Here is a 16,582-nt window from a genome sequence, read left to right as displayed (position 1 = left end):
ATGTGACGACGGTTGAGTAAATCCTTCCCCCTCTCTCTCTCCCTCTCCCTCCCTCCCGCACAAAATTATCAATCCCTCGGCCCACAAGATTCCCCTCTAGTCGACGTTCTTTTGAGCTCTGTCATCAAACAATTTGTCTCTTCTCCTTCCACATATATACGGAGGAAGAAGTTAGGTCTGTGAGAAAGATGGAGACATCTAATATAAGGAGTGAGATGCGTGTCCATCGATATATATATATATATATATATATATATATATATATATATATATATATATATATATATATACATACATACATAAACACTATTCTGATCACAACCTGTACTGCCTGAGTAACGCGCTTGAACTTCCCTCTGTACGAACCCGACCTTCGGGCTATCTTCGCAACCGTTGCTTCCCCCGCGAATTATTCCGGTTAGTCGTGTTCTATATGATGTTAGTGTAATCTAGAAACATTTTTTAGCAACTAAATACCGGTTTTAAATAGGAATCTCGCTCGTTGGCGGATTTTGCTCTCGGGTCGTGATGAAATTGCGTTTTTTGCAATTTTACTGCCTGAGTTGTTCGACCTGAACTTCTCCCAGTGCTAGGTTGAACTTCCGCCAACATTGCCCAAATGGGGCTTGCGATATACCATTGGAAAGCTATGAACACCAGTATCATGATCCAAATTAAATTTTTGGCAAATTTTAAGCGGTTTAAGAGCAGTTTTGAAAACCGTTTTTTCTTCATACAAAAAACGTGAATCGTGTTTTTGATCGCATTTCTAAACCGTTTATCGGAATGAGGCAAATAATATGCCATTGGAAAGCTGCTGCAAAACTGCTCCTTCCACATGTTGAAAGTTTTCTCTAATTACCTACGGTTAAAGAGTAATTTGGAAAATCGTAAAATTTTGCAAACCGAACAGCCGAGTTCGTATTTTCAATGTCATTTCTAAACGGCTAATCCAATTGAGGCAAACGATATGGAGTTGGAAAGCTTATGAAAATGCGCTACTTTTTCATGTAGAAAGTTTTTTTTTCTAATTTTGCACGGTTTAAGAGTAATTTAGAAAACGGTACAAGTTCCACCGAGTTCGTATTTTCCATCTATTTTTTTAAGCGTATGTCCGAATGCAGCAAACGATATGGCGTTGGAAAGCTTGAGGAAATGCGAAACTTTTTGGTATATATTGTTTCTCCCAATTCCTTACAGTTTTAAGTCAATTTTGAAAATGGCTAAAAACGTATTTTCACCGTAATTTCTACAAACTTTATCGGAATGGGGCAAATAATATACCGTTGAAAAGCTAAGGAAAATGCGAAACTTTTTCATGTTGATGGTTTTCTGTGATTCCTAGCCGTTTTAAAGTAATTTCGAAAATGGCGAGATCATTCGTTCTGCCTTTATCGCGAGACAGATTCTTCGAAAATGCACCACGTGAAGAACCTGAACTTCTCGGCATGTCTACTTGAACTTCACTCTGTTTTCACGTGCTTTTTTTTGGCTCGTAGATCTCCATCCACTGCTCGTAGCTCTCCATCCACTCACCGAAATTGAGGAAGTGATATACCGATGGAAAGCTATTGTAAGCACGCAACTTTACCGTGTTGATCATTTTTTCATACTCGCGACGATTTTAAAAACAATTCATCTGATATTCATTCAGTGTAGTAGGTGAACTTCCTGCTGTTTTCACGTTGAACTTCTGTGACGTATTTTTCATTTGTAATTTTCTCATCCATTCGTCAAGTGTTACACAAATGGTATTTCTTTTGTATAAACCTCTCTCACAATATATTTTTAACTTTCTCCGGCGGAGGACTTGAACTTATATCAACAAACTTTTAGTGTTTGCTTTTTTTATTCTTTTTAATACAAAATGCACACCGTGTAGCACGTGAACTTCTGGCAGTTATCAAGCTGAACTTCTCTTGGTTATGTGAAAATATCTGAGTTTTTTATGAATGTTAATCTGAATTTCTTAATCTTTTTTATGAAATTTTGAAGCGCTCTATTTTGAACTTCTTGTTTCCATTATTTAATAACGAGGAAAATCTGAGTTTTCTATAATCATCGAACTTCTCCATCTTTTTAGTTTGGACTTCCTGGTTTTATTTCTTAATCTTTTTTATGAAATTTTGAAGCGCTCTATTTTTAAAAGTTGAACTTCTTGTTATTTAATTTTTGAACTTGTTGTTTTCCATTCTTTAATAACGAGGAAAATCTGAGTTTTCTATAATCATCAAACTTCTTCATCTTTTTAATTTGGACTTCCTGGTTTTATTTCTTTTAGTAATGAAAAAAATCCAAATTTTTGATAGACATCGAGCCACTCCATTTTTTAATTTGACCTTCTTTTATGTATTTTTAGAAATGTGAAAATTGGAGTTTTGTTAGAAACATCGAACTTCTTCATTGTTTCGAATTGAACTTATTGGTTTTATTCTTTAGTAACAAGAAAATTTTGTTTTTCTAAATAAATATCAAACAGCTCCACTTTTTCAAATTGAACTTCTTGGTTTTATTCTCTATTAACGAGATAACCTGAGTTTTACAAAATCATAGTTTTTTAAACCTCCAAAATGAATTATGAGTTTCTTTCATAAATTACATGAGTTTTCTTAAAAAGTTAAACTTATTTTTTGAAGTCCCAAAGGTTTCATCTCCGGAACTTCTCAATTTCCACCATGCTAACTCAAAGTTTTTTTGCAATCCTCATGATTTTTGTTTGTTGAAACTTTTTTTCTTCTTCCAAACTTACAAGTATCAATCATTGTTTCTGCTTGAATTTTTTCTGTACTTTTCCTACCACATGAAACAATTCTGTTTTGAGTTGGAAAGGTGTGTAACACATAACACCGAGAGAGACATTTGTTCTTACTTTTTATTTTCTTCGAGACATAAAGAAAAATAGCTTCAACATTTTACTTATTCCTATTTTGAAAAAGAGAAACAAACACTCATTTTGTACTATGAGAAGTTCTTTTTTTTTGCAGTGTGAAAATTTTGATCTTTTTATGATGAACTTTCTTGTTGATTATTCCTTTTTTATATACAATGAACTGTGCAAGTTTCTCATGTTTAACTTCTGTCTTTCTAATAAACACAACGAATTGTTAGAAATAAATACACACAACTTTTTACAAGAACTATCCAACTGTTGCTAAAAATTTATTTAAAACATTCAACATTCAAAACAGTAACGTACTATCAAGATTCACAAGTTTAAAACAATTACTTGTAGAGTCTCTTGCATTTTTTGCGGCCTGGACATCATCTAAAAAACGGCAACTGCTGGAAAAAAATTGTCAACTTCTTTCTTTGTAAACAGCAATTGTCAAAACAGTGTGTCTCTCTTGCGTGCAAGTGTGAAGGTAGTGTTTTGTGCTTCTAACTTGGATTCTCCTCTCACCACATGTGGTTGTCTTGTGCACGCCAACACCACACTCCCTGTGGACGCGAACTGGACAGAAGCACGCATGTGCCGTCGGACTGCATAGGCTCACTGGCCAAACTTACCAGGCTAGATGGATCTTCTTGTTTCCAGCCGAGCACCCTCAGCATCGGCAAGCAGGACCACGCCTCAAAAAGGTAGTATTTTTTCTGTTCTTACACCGTCCAGGGGAAATGACACACAGACCAGTTTTCTCTCTCTTTTCTAGTAGGTACGTAAGTTCAATCTCTTCTCCACATGCGAGGCACTTCGGCCGACAGGAAGCGATGCAGTTTGCTGGCGGCAGGCGCTCGCGTGCTCGTGCTCCTTACGCACATCCGGAAGGTAGGAGATGAGCGGGCGGTTGACCCATGGTCAGGGAAGCCACAGAGTGCCATGCGCGGCTGCAATCAGAGATGTCGACGGAAGGTCGATGACAGGCGCCATTGAAGGTCGGCAAGAGATGCCTGTGCAGGTCAGGCTCCAAGGATGGCGACCCATGGCTAGCTTGCATCTATGCGTGAAGACAAGGCAGTAGCCTCAGCTGATTGCAAGGGCGGCACGACCGGGCGGCGGAGGACGCCATGACTCCGACGCAGATTTGGAGCGGCGCTCCCACGTGGGAAGCTCTCACGCCGGCGGCGGGAGAGGAGGAAGGTCGCGGGGCCAGAGGAGGAAGGTCGCGGGGGCAGAGGAGGATGGATGTGCGTCGCCGTCGGTGGTCGAGGAGCAGGGGCGCAGTATAAAGGATGAGGCACGAGGTGGCAGTGGCGGCGCAATTTGGGGAGCGAGCGGCGGTGGCGGTGTGACCATGGAGTGTGGCGGCGGTTGCGGGGCGATCTGGGGAGGGCGACGGCGGTGGCGGCGCGATCCGGTGACGGCGGTGGCGGCGCGATTTGGGGAGAGCGGCGACGGCTGCTTCGGCCGGTGTTCGGGACGGCGCCGGGAAGAAGCTAGGGGAGGCGGGGGAGGGGGGCGCAGGTTGGATCGGGCATGGCGCGCGGGCGCCGGGGAAGAAGGCATGGATGCGGGAGGGCGACGGGGGTTGGGTGGTATTTTTTTCTCTTTCGCCCTGGTTCTGGAACAACCAATCGCTCCCTATATAGGGGCGCTGTGATCATAATACTTATTCTAATTAATACCATGATCATAATAATGTTGTCATATATATCTCTCTCTCGGTTTCTCTCCTAATCTCTCGCCCACGTATATACAATCTTTCCCGTCTTCTATCTCTTTCTTCCACTAGGTGCATATCTTGTGTGTTGAGCGCACACATCTCTCTCCCGCCATTGCTCCATCTTCACGAACTCTCTACATTTAATTAACGCACTGGGGTGTGTTCTAAAAATTGCTTTAGACTGGATCATGTAGAGTTATGGTTGATTTTGTTGCATCCGACAAATTAATAACTATGAAATGCATTTAGATTTTCATTTGAGTTGGATTATGTGAGTATGAGCATATTGTGAAGTACTATAGACCTGGTATTCATCTTGGAATTCAACAACGATTTTAAATATTGAATTGTATAAATCATTACATTCGAAGTCAGTAGCTTACTATATTTATTTCACAATTACAACAAATAATTAATGCCACGACAAACTAAGAAAACAGATGTGTACTCCCTTCATTTTTATTTAAGTCCGCGTATTAGCATTGGTCAAAGTCAAGTTTTGTAAACTCTGACAAAGTTTATAAACAAAAATATTAACATATACAATAAAAAAATCAATACCATTAGATTCATTATTGAATGTACTTTCACATCATACATATTTGTTATGGTAAATGTTTATATTTTTTCTGTAAACTTGGTCAAACTGTAGGAAGTCTGGCTTCAGTCAAACCTAATATTCAGAGTAAATAAAACTGGAAGGAGTACAGTACTCATAGCTGCTCAACCCAATCACCCAACACGCCAGACGGGGAGTAGGGAGTAGTAGAGTGTTACAAATTTTCAGGTCGGCGGCAAAATCTCCCGCTTCCATCGATATCTCCCTTGACCCAGATTCGACCAATGCAAAGTTACCATCATACCCTTGGTTGAATAGGCCGACAGATCCTGGTTGGTCGGGGGCGGTTTTGGTAACTTCACGTCCGCCGGACCCATCCAACCCCACCCGGCACCCAGAGTACTCCTCATTACTCCCCATTTTCTATCCCCACCGCAAAATAGACTTCTCCACAGCACCCTCAGCACCTTCGTGCCCCTCCCCTTCTTCATCGGCACACTCATCCACTGCAGCGCATCTGCCTCATCGGCGACGTCGTACGCCGCACTGGAGCCGGTCCGCCGTCGCCGTCGTACACGGAGCCGCTTCCCCGGCGCCGTCTTCCACGGTCTCGGATCTGCTTTCTAGAAGCCGACCCCAAGCACAGGAGCACCACCGTCATCGACAATGAACTGACTCCCGTTGCCGACCATGATGCACAGACGACGCCGCGACCATCGTACTCCTCCTCGAGTGGTAATGTGTATATTAATTCTCTTAGCAGTACATGTGCAGTTACAATTATGTTCATACCTACCCTTCAAATTTCCTGGCTGCTAGGTAAAAGTAAATGGTTATAGCTTGCACTGTCAAACAAAATATCATCTTGTAATTGTGCGTCGCTCCTGTATTGCGCTGCGCTTGTGTAGGTTCTTCATCTGTAACTTGTAGTGTCACAAATGATGGAAAGTTTATTAGAATAGCAGGGAGGTGATCCCCCTATTCTATTCACTCAAAATGAAACCACAACGTAGTTCTAGCAAAGTTGAAGAGCCACATAGTAGGATATTAAAAATCACTCGTGCTAACATGGCACATGAGTGCTTTAATGTTGCCCACAAGATGCGTGAGTATTACTTTATTTTTCTTGCCTTGTTGAGATTTAAAAACTATGAATGCGAACATGCAGAGGAGCACTGAAGACCAAATACTAGATGTTGGGGACATCTTCAGGGAACGTCGCAAGTTAAAGAGGAACTGCACCGAACCTGTAAAACGAGCTTTGGTAAGTAGTAACAACCTTTCAATTACTTTGACATTGAGAATCTGACTAGCAGTGGTGGATGTTTTGTGTGTCCTTGATGGTTTTGTTAATGAAATCAAAGGGAGCCCCTGTCGGTGTTCTGGGAACCAGGGTACCCAGACTTGCCTGCCTGCGGCCCATGGCGTGGCTCCCTCAGTGGCCCGATACGCCGCCAAGACAAGACCCTCGCGAGGGCCCCCAGGCCTCGTGAGGCGGACGACACCAAGTCCTCTAGAGGAGCGGCCTTCCCGGGTTGCCTCCCGAGGAGCAGAGATTTCTATGCAGGTACCCAGCCTCATGAGGTTACGGTAACGGCAGCCGTGAAGACCAAGGCCAGACGGGCGCCACCGTGCGCAGATGAGGCAGTTTCCTCTTTGGTGCTAAGGAGGCAAGGACAGGCGTGGGTTCCTGAGGAATCTGCCAAAGGTTTCCATTCCGGTGCAACAAGACCAAGACCACGGGCGTGGCAGGACGGATGTCATCGCCGAGCCCACCGCTGCGTCACGACCAGAAGCTTTGCAGGCGAAGACCACCTTTCGTCAGGAGAAGATGTACTACTTGTCCCCTTTCAAATTGGCCACTGTGGGATCCCTTCCCGCCTACGACTCAGGGGAAGAGGACCGAGGCCGCTATAAATATAGGTTAGCAACCACCGTGAAGAAGGACGGACAAAGGTCAACTCATTCTCACCCTCGAGCCCTCGCGAGGCAGCTCAACCACTATACTAGTTCATCCACAAACCTCCTCGTGAGGCCAATCCACCACAAAATAGGAGTAGGGTATTACACCGCAAGGTGGCCCGAACCTGGCTAAACTGTCGTGTTCATCTTCTTCGCCGTTCACACGGATCTGACAAGGCTAGGCTGTAGGGCAATGAGTTGGTGAGCTCTAGGAGTTGAGTTCTTCACACACGCCCCAGAGTTCGAACCTTCTTGGGTCTGCGGAGCCCTGAATCCGACAACCCCCTCTTTTGATCATTTTTTAAACTTTGACATGGTGTGTGGCTGGTATGGGGCATCCGGCTTTAGATGTTAGGGTTTGGTGCGATGTCCGGTATTAGGCCCGGACATTCGGCACACCTTCATCAATGGGATAGGTGTACCAACAGGTGTTGCCTAGATGGTGGCTTCAGGCTGATTGATGTATTACTTTGTATGGCCTTTGTGAATAATTAATAAGATGGCCGCATGCATCGTCCAGATGCAGAGGCCAGGGGTCTACCCTCCTTTAAAAAAGCAGTAGTGAACACAGAACCAAGCCAGGTCCCCGAGCCCAAAACAGCGTCAAACCATGTTGTCTACTTGGCTAGGGTTCTTGCCATGCAATCCAGTAGTGTGGTAGATTATTAAACAATAATGGGCGAGACAAACAATTTCCTGTACACTTGATTAGGCTCTCAATCATTTGTAGGATCTCAATTACCTCAGTGGACCCACCATGCCTTAGGATGAATCTTTTGTAATTTGGTGTTGAAGCTAGTCAGTCAAATGCGCCTACAGACACCCTGGAGATCATCTGGTTGCCGGTTGTTTTGCTGCAGCAACCCTTGGCTTAGTGCACCCCTCTGCTGGTTTTTATATTTCTCTTAGCCTCGTGTCCTTCGATGTATATGAAGCTGGCTCTGCTTGATATGTAATAAGCATAGTCTTAATCGTCCTAATGCATTCCTTTTTAGCTTGATGTAGGAAGTGGGTGTTCTCACCTTGCAGTCTATTTTTATATTTCTCCTTTTGAATTCACCTATCCTAGTCCTGTTTATTGAGCTTCTACTTAATGGATCTGGCGAGCTCTGACTATTGATCTAAAAAGAAGTAACTTCTTCATGTTAGGAAGCAGTTCCAGCGAGGAGGGAAGTATGGTCAACCTCGAGATCACTACTGCAGGATGTTGCTAACGCGACACTACGATCAGAGACCCTTCGACGAAACTGTGTGCGATGCCATAATCGCAAACGGTGGTGTAAAAAAACCGTCAAAAAGGTGCAAAACGTTTGCGATGGAGGATGCATCAAACACGGTTCAGATTTTAGTTGCGTGTGTGATGCAGGGCATACGGTTCAGCTCAATTAACCGTTTGCGATGAGGAGGAACAAAAGAAACGGGCAGCCAGATGAAAGTGTGTGCGACGTACAGCATACGGTTCACTCGGATGAACTGTTTGTGATTAGGCAACACAAAAGAAACGGTCAGCCAGATCAAAGGTGTGTGCGATATACGGCATGCGGTTCACTCGGATGAACTGTTTGCGTTGAGACATGAGAACAGAAACGGTTCAAATGAACACGATGTGTGTGATGCGAGGCACACAGGTCTATAATCGGAAACGTGTGCGAAGACCGATAACAACACAGACGATTACTGCTAACAAGCCGTGTGTGTTGTGAGCAAACGATTGATGGTATACAATTGTGAGTGATTGATGAAAACATCACCGACGGGTTCCATTGTTTAGTCCGTGTGCGATGTGATTTTCTTTGTCCGCACAACATCTACGCTCTGTCTACAGAGCATCAACATATATACTTAAAAAGACAGCATTGCATAACCAAATTAAGCATACAATTACACAAGTGACTACACACATAACATTTCCACACACCAAAGAAAGCAATTACATGCATACTAAAGTAGGGGAAACGAGGATCTAATCATCTACTTATTGTTGCGATGACGCTTGCCATTGCTCTGCTTCCGGCTGGATCCCTGGCCGTTTTGGGGAAGGAGGCACTTCCTCATGTCAACGATCTGCTTGTACATGTCGTAGCTCGTCTACGCCTCCTTGGCCGCGTACACAATGTGAGCTTTGTCGAGTTTCTCCATCCAGGACGAGTGCCAGGCACGCTTGTACTTGTTGCACGAATCCTTCATGTCTCTGTAGTAGGGGTCGATGATGGCCTCGGCGAGGTGAACCAGTGAGTCCTTCGCATGCTCCTTGCTACCCCAGATCTTGTATTGGCCCTGGATGTCGACAAGATTCTGGCAGGCGATGCCCGAATTCTCGAGCGCCTTTACATTGTTGGTGATGTCCACCATAGCGAACATGTAGTGGGGGCTGTTGAAAAACCTGGCGAAACACTCGTAAGGCCTTGTGGCCAGGCAGTAGTGGTAGACGAGGACGTGGTGGCGCACGCACATCTGGGCGACGGCGACGCTGGGACGAGACCCAACACGAGCGCGGGTGTACTCGAGGTCGAACCCGACCACCTTGTACTTCTCCTCGGCAAGCAACAGCTCCATCATGTGGATGGAGTGCTCCACTCAGACCGGGTCGTTGGTGTACACCACCGGGAGGTCCATGAACCTTCTGTGGGTGTCCACCACGGCACGCATGGTGAACTGCTGCTCATCATCGGCAGCCGCTTGGAGCGCCATTGGAGCCGCGCGGGATACCCTCTAAGAATTTCTCGTGGTGGGTGTGCTTCTTGCAATGGTGGGGCGCGATCGAAAGGTTGAAGAGACACAAGGGTAGGTTAAATGGCCGATGTAATAAATGGGGGCCGGCCTGTAATCGTCATGTCTTGTCACGACGTTCATAGCAGAGGATTCCAGTGCACGCTTGACAACACCGCACCGCACGCGTGGGCTCGAAGAGGCACCAAATGTATCGTCGGTGAGCCTGTTCTCGCGCTACCACACTGTTTACTGCGCAAGCTTCCCGCCTGGCTAATTTGGCCACGCGTCGACTAGAAGAGGGACAAATCGTGGGCGCTTATTGGCAAAAAGCTTTGTAAAAACAAAGTGTGTGGAATGACTTCGGTCATAAGTTTACCCTTGGGTGATGAGGTCATAGTTACACAGAAGGGTGATGATGGACACTCGAGTGCGATAATTAATTCTGCGCTCTACAGTGCACATGATGGAAGAAACCAACTGTGTGCAATAATGTCGAAGATCGCAGTCGAGTTAGCTTTACAGATCATGTGCTGTGAGATTGACAAGGTAAACTAATTCGAGAATGGTTAATAAAATCTAAGACCATTGCATATTAAGGTCAAAATAGTGCTAGCAATATACGAGTCTCATACGATGCCATTTCAACGATTGTACCACAAAAGCTCGAAATGTTACAAGGTTCAAATTCCAGAGTTATATGGCTCAAATTCGAAGATTACAAGGTTCAAACTGATATTAGAAATGAAATTCAGCTCATCAGCTGCAAATGCTCACGCTGATCCGCTGAACATGGATATCAGAGAGGTTCAAACTAATATCACCGCTTCTAAGTCTGGCTTCGAAACCTCACATTTTTTGCAAAGGGGCCAGCCACTGAGAAGTCATGTATGGGGTTGATACGATGACTTCCGATTACTCTATCATCTGAAGTTCCAAAATGAAATTCAGCATTTTTGGAGCCTACTCCATTCTGCCGCAGGCGCCGGCGCTGATCAACAAACCATTCATTTTTGCGAAATAAATGTAGGGCAAACCTCATTTCCTTCAGCACCCTTTCTCTGAGAACAAAGAACCTGGCGAATATAATCTCCGGTAAGGTCCCTTGGTAGGAGTTCAAAGTAATTTCTGAGAGATGCAGATCTAGGCATTCGACGTGATTGTTATATTGTATCGCATTATCCACTACTGGGCCTAATCTTATCTACAAAAGAAGAAAATGTGTTAGTGCCTACAGGCAGTTTTGAACATTACTATAGGCCTAGCTATTTGGTTTGTAGGATTTGTAAAATGCACTAACATGCAATCTTCGATCTGACATGATTAACATGGGCAATTGATTACATTCTAGAAAAATGTAGCCTTCTTCACAAGAGGTTGGAGTGGATGAAAAGTTCCCTAAGAAAACTAGTACAGATGAATCCAAAGGAGAAATGCTTATTGACTGTAACCATATGGATCAAGCAACCAATATGGGGGGGACATGTATGTACTGAAATCCTCCAAAAGAACCTTCAGAAATCGTAGTACATTGTCATTGTAAACTTGGAAAAAGGTGTCACAAATTGAACTCCCTTATGGTTAACATTTAACAGGAAAGGAACATCACCTCGATATATAGCTTCTCCAGGCACGGAAAGCATCTCAGGAAACTGACAACTTGCTCCAGGTCGGGCCCGATAGATTCTAGTGCCAAGACTTCACTGTGCATAGTTTCGGGGTCAAACTTGTGGGAATCATTTTCTGAATGACAGACGAACAAACATCTTCAAAATTAGAAATAATGTTAATTTGTAGAAGGAGAGGTAGAAGGCTGCTATTGTACCTGAACGGGTGTGGATCCAATAACAAGTTCGGAGTATTTGTCAGACGAGTAGCCCACCACTTTCAATTTCGGCACAGAAATGACATTGATTCTTGTTGGACCTTCTTGATCAACTACAAGTAATCTCTCAAGTGCAGGTGTGTCCTGGATGACCATATCGTGGTACACATCTTGTGATGTCTTCCTGCCGCACCAGCAACACACATAAATAGTCCGGAGAGTCATGGAGGTGATGTGTAAGGTACTCAACCCATTGATCGCCTGAAGACAAAGGTACTCGAGTGTAGTACAGCCATGGAGCAGGCGCTCCATGTCACCCTTTGAGAGGCAGACGGCGACGAGCTCGAGGTGCTTCAGTCGTGGTAGAATAAGAGCGGGTGCATCATTAAGGGGCGGGAAATGGCAGTTCCTTAACTTGGCGACGCGCAGCGTGGGCGCGAGGCAGAGTGCGGACGTTGGCAGCGACCGCGTATGCCCATCATCAAAAGTGAGCTTCTCGAGCTGATCTTGGGTGGGGGACCGGAACCAGTCGTCAAGCTTGGCTCGGTCCTTGCCGTTGGAACGGAACTTGCCATTCTAAGGCCTTTGGTTGGGCCAAGGTGACTGCCGAGGATCTTGGAGAACGCATCCAAGCTTTTGCAATAGCCATGGTAGAGCTCGTGGGTGTCGATGAGGTCGAGAGGGCTGGAGTTCCATAGGGGGCGCCACCGCCGGGAAAGGAGGGTTGTCCGCGCCCCATATTTGATTGGGAGGAGGGAGATGATGACTGTCAACATATCATAGGGGAGGCTGCTGATTAAGTCTAGGCCTGCTGGAGTCGCTTGCGGTTCTAGCTCGCCCCGCCTCCGCTTGTTGGAAGCCCCGTTCTCCACCTCCGGAGTCTTCTTGTCAGCAGCGCTTTCTGATAGAAATGGGAGTACATGGAATATTTAGTTAAAACAGGGCAATAGAAAAGTGTATTGGTAACTAGAAGTTATTAGGTAGGAATATAGTAAGAAAAGGGAATAACAATTGGTTGCTTAAATACTACACAATTCATTTGACATCGCTGGGTAAGTCAACATATGTAGATAGTTGAAAAGAAAACTTACTTTGAACAAAGTCTGGACGGATGATTTCGTCGGGGAAGTTAGCATATATCTCATGACCAGGCCCTTCTATGTGCAGTGCAATTTTAGTGCCAGCTTTCAGTACATAAAACTTTGCAATTTCATTCCAAAAGCCAGTGCCAAAATAGGAGTCACCACTTTCATCAAGTCTTACAGTAGCAACGATTGTAAATCCATGGTTTGTGTGCAGTATGACATCCATGGAGCCTTGATCTATGTAAAGGGAAAAATTGTGCACTACATAATCTGTTGCATAGCGAGGGATGTTCTGTAGAAAATGGTAGGATTGTTAAAGAAAATATGGTAACATGCAAATATGGGCCCAAATTGAAAGAACTGTACAACAGTTGAAATGGAAGGACAAAAATCTATAATTAAACAGATAGGGTAAACATGATGTCATGGAAAAATGAGAGTAACCGAAAGAACAATACATCATTAATTGGCCTAATATAGAAAGAAGAGGGGAAAATCCCCTTTGACGTATATGGTGCATGTGGCACCTTTTATCCAAATGTAGCAATATTTAGAATATGTTCAGGAAAGTAGGCCATGCCAACCGATTTAGGGTGAGATTGAACATACCACGCGCGGCTTCAAGTTATCTGGTACGGTGAGATGGAATCTCTAGCGGCGGTCGCAAAGTCCTGAAGTTTCGGCGCACTGTACATTCTATGAATGAAAGAAAACCCTCAAATCAGCTCGAATAAAAATGAATTCACGGCGATTTCTGCTGGGTGATTAAAGGAGGCAGATGAACTGGGATAAGAGATGAGATAATATCTCGTTAAATTAGTTACCTTGTCGTCCATGAGAAATAACCCTCAGTACGGCAGATTCCCCAACCGAGCGGAGCTGGGTCGACCGCGAGCAGCGTCGAGAAAGTTGGTGGCGATAGGCGGCGGCAAGCGAAAGTGGCGAAATGTTGTGGGCTTTGCCGGCAGTCTGGCGGCAGTGGCAGGCGTCGAGCTAAGTGTTTGCCGCCGCGATAGGCGGTGCCATGGCATAGACGCCGAGGAGCTTGTGCATGTGTGAATGAGGAACCACTACTAGGGAAAAGCCTAGCAGCAGCGCGGGTTTTAGGACTATCAGTAGCGCGGGCAGGAGCGCTACTGGTACAGCGCTACAGCTAAAGGTTAGCAGTAGCATTGGTTAACCAACGCTACTGCTACACCGACTTAGTAGTAGCGCTTTCTCAATGCTGCGCTACTGGTAATTACTAGTAGCACTTCTCCCAGCCCGCGCTACTACTATTATTCCGTATTTTATTTCTTTTTTATTTCATGTTGTATTCATACACCTCTATAGAAGTTTTCATACAGCAGCAATTTAGAGATTGTTTTTACATCATAATGAGTTATTACATCATTGGGTGAAAGAACCGTGTACTAGTTTCAAGTGGATGGACATCCACTTGAAACTAATCCGCGGTTCTTTCACGCAATGATATAATAAATATCATCATCATATCATTAACAACTTATCATCATAATACATCATTGTCATATAACACCTCGTCATGATCATCGTTTTCATCGATGAGACATCACATAGCAAGTTGGTCACTAGTCATAATCAAAACTACTCCTCATCATCAACTCTAACACATTGTACCACATAATAAACATATTGTACCTCATAGGACCTACTACATTCTCTTAGGACCTACTATATTCTCTAAGGTAAAATAGCAAAAAACAAGATAGCCCCTGGCTCTCCATTATGGAGAATGCAGATTATCCTGTCTCCAATTCTTGCTTTTCGCTTAATGTTGCTTCCAAGAACCTCCTTACGAATGTCCAAACATTTTTTCCACTCTTTGATTAGCATGTGTTCACCGGTTTCAGAAATCTGATATGCACAGGTGAGATCCGTAGGATGACCTGGCTGTATGTTCAGAACTTCAAGGCAACCATTGTAATACATTAGATGAGGCACAAAATCCATCGGGATTTTCTGTTGAAAAAATAGTAATAACTTCGTAGTTAGCAATGATGTACTAGTTTTAGAAGTATGCAAAAGATGCACGAATGTCGTAATAGTAAAAAATCTTACCAGGGTATCTCCATAGAAGTTATCGTGGTTCAACACGTGCACTAGTGGCACGTATTCACCATAATTTGGAGGAGTTCGATAATAGGTATTGTAATTCTCAAAGAAAGTACAAAATGCGATCAGATGATTTTTCTCCTTATAAGTTAATTCGGAGCCATCGGTGTAGTGGGTATTGTCTACCATCTTCCGCACATTCTTTGAAGAATGAAAATAAGATGTCAATGGAAATAAGCTGTCAAGTATTTTGAAATAAACAATATAAATTAGTTAATAACTATGTTTGAGAAACTCACATAGCGGTAGAATCGGAAGCGTATCAACAAGGACCGAAATGTCCATATTGTTTTGCTCGATATCAGGATCACCAAGATCCGTGGTGACAATCATACCCTCATAAAAACCATACATTTTGCAAAGTGCTTCCCAATTTTGGCAACCAAAATGGGTTACGCTCTGAAAATTGTACAGATTTACTTTAAAATCCATATCCTGATGGGTCCTTAGGTGTATTTTCTTTGTTTCAAAATTTTCATGGTCTTCAAAACCCATCCTCTCCAAGACATAGCGTCTTGCATGGCATGGGATAAGCTAGTCGAATTGTAAAATATGAAAATTAGACGTTGACATAGTTGAATTCATGCTTAATTACGAAAAAAAACACTTGTCGTCGTTGCGTGCCATTTCAATGTCGAAGGTCTCCTCGAGCTTAATGTTGAAGCGTCGATCATCGTCTAGGTGAGGGCACCTGTGGCACAGACCTCAATCGTCGTGGCACCAGCTGCACTCCCCCGGGAGACTTTCGTCATCCGAGTATGACATTTCCTACGTTCATAATTCAAAGTGCTTCCCAATTAAATATATGTACTAAAAACCTAAATTAGATCATTATCTTTCGAGAAAATCCAGGCCACTCGATATTTCCTACATATTCTAGCACAAGTCATGCCAGAATTCACGAAAAAATCCGGCATGACCTTTGCTAAAAAAGGACATATCGAGCGCCTGAAATTTGCTGGAACAGAAATTAATCAACACTCCGGAAAAACATAGGCCACTCGGAGGTGTAACCTGAACATGACCGGCCACTTGGGCAACCACATATCCTATTTGAGCAACACAGGATATACATGTTTTTATCTACATCATATATATCTTATAGGACTCATATTGACATGGAGATTTGGCTGGTCTCACCTTGAGGTCGGAGGGGGTCGGTGGAGGAGGGAGGAGGGACTCCTTGATTTCTGCAAAAGCAAAAACCCCATAAGTTATCACTAATACATCCCGAATAATTGCTTAAAATAAAAAAGTAACAACAAATATCACATGTTCAACTAGTTCTATTAATTCAACTAGTTCTTACTAAATATAAACTTACTATAAATAGAAAAAAACTAGTTCTTTATAAAAATAAAGTAGTTCAACTAGTTATATTAATTTCCTTACTAAAAATACATTAGTTCTATTAATTCAACTAGTTTATTAATTTACTTACTAAACTAGTTCAACTAAAACTAAACTAGTTCAACTAGTTTATTAATTTACTTACTAATTATTTTAAACACTTCCTAAATAAACTATTTCTATTAAACACTTGCTAAAGATTCTACTACCCTAGTTCTACCCTAAATTTTCTTACTTCTATTTTATTCAAAACACCTAAAATAGTCAAAAAAATATTCTATTAAAAATCCTACATTCTACAATGTCTACATTCTAAAATCTACATTTAAATTACCTACAATTTGCAAGAACAGAGACA

The sequence above is a fragment of the Triticum aestivum genome, chromosome 6D (assembly GCF_018294505.1).
Source record: "Triticum aestivum cultivar Chinese Spring chromosome 6D, IWGSC CS RefSeq v2.1, whole genome shotgun sequence".
Lineage (NCBI taxonomy): Eukaryota > Viridiplantae > Streptophyta > Magnoliopsida > Poales > Poaceae > Triticum > Triticum aestivum.
The sequence above is the reverse complement of the archived record's forward strand: the minus strand, read 5'-3'. Positions refer to the sequence as shown.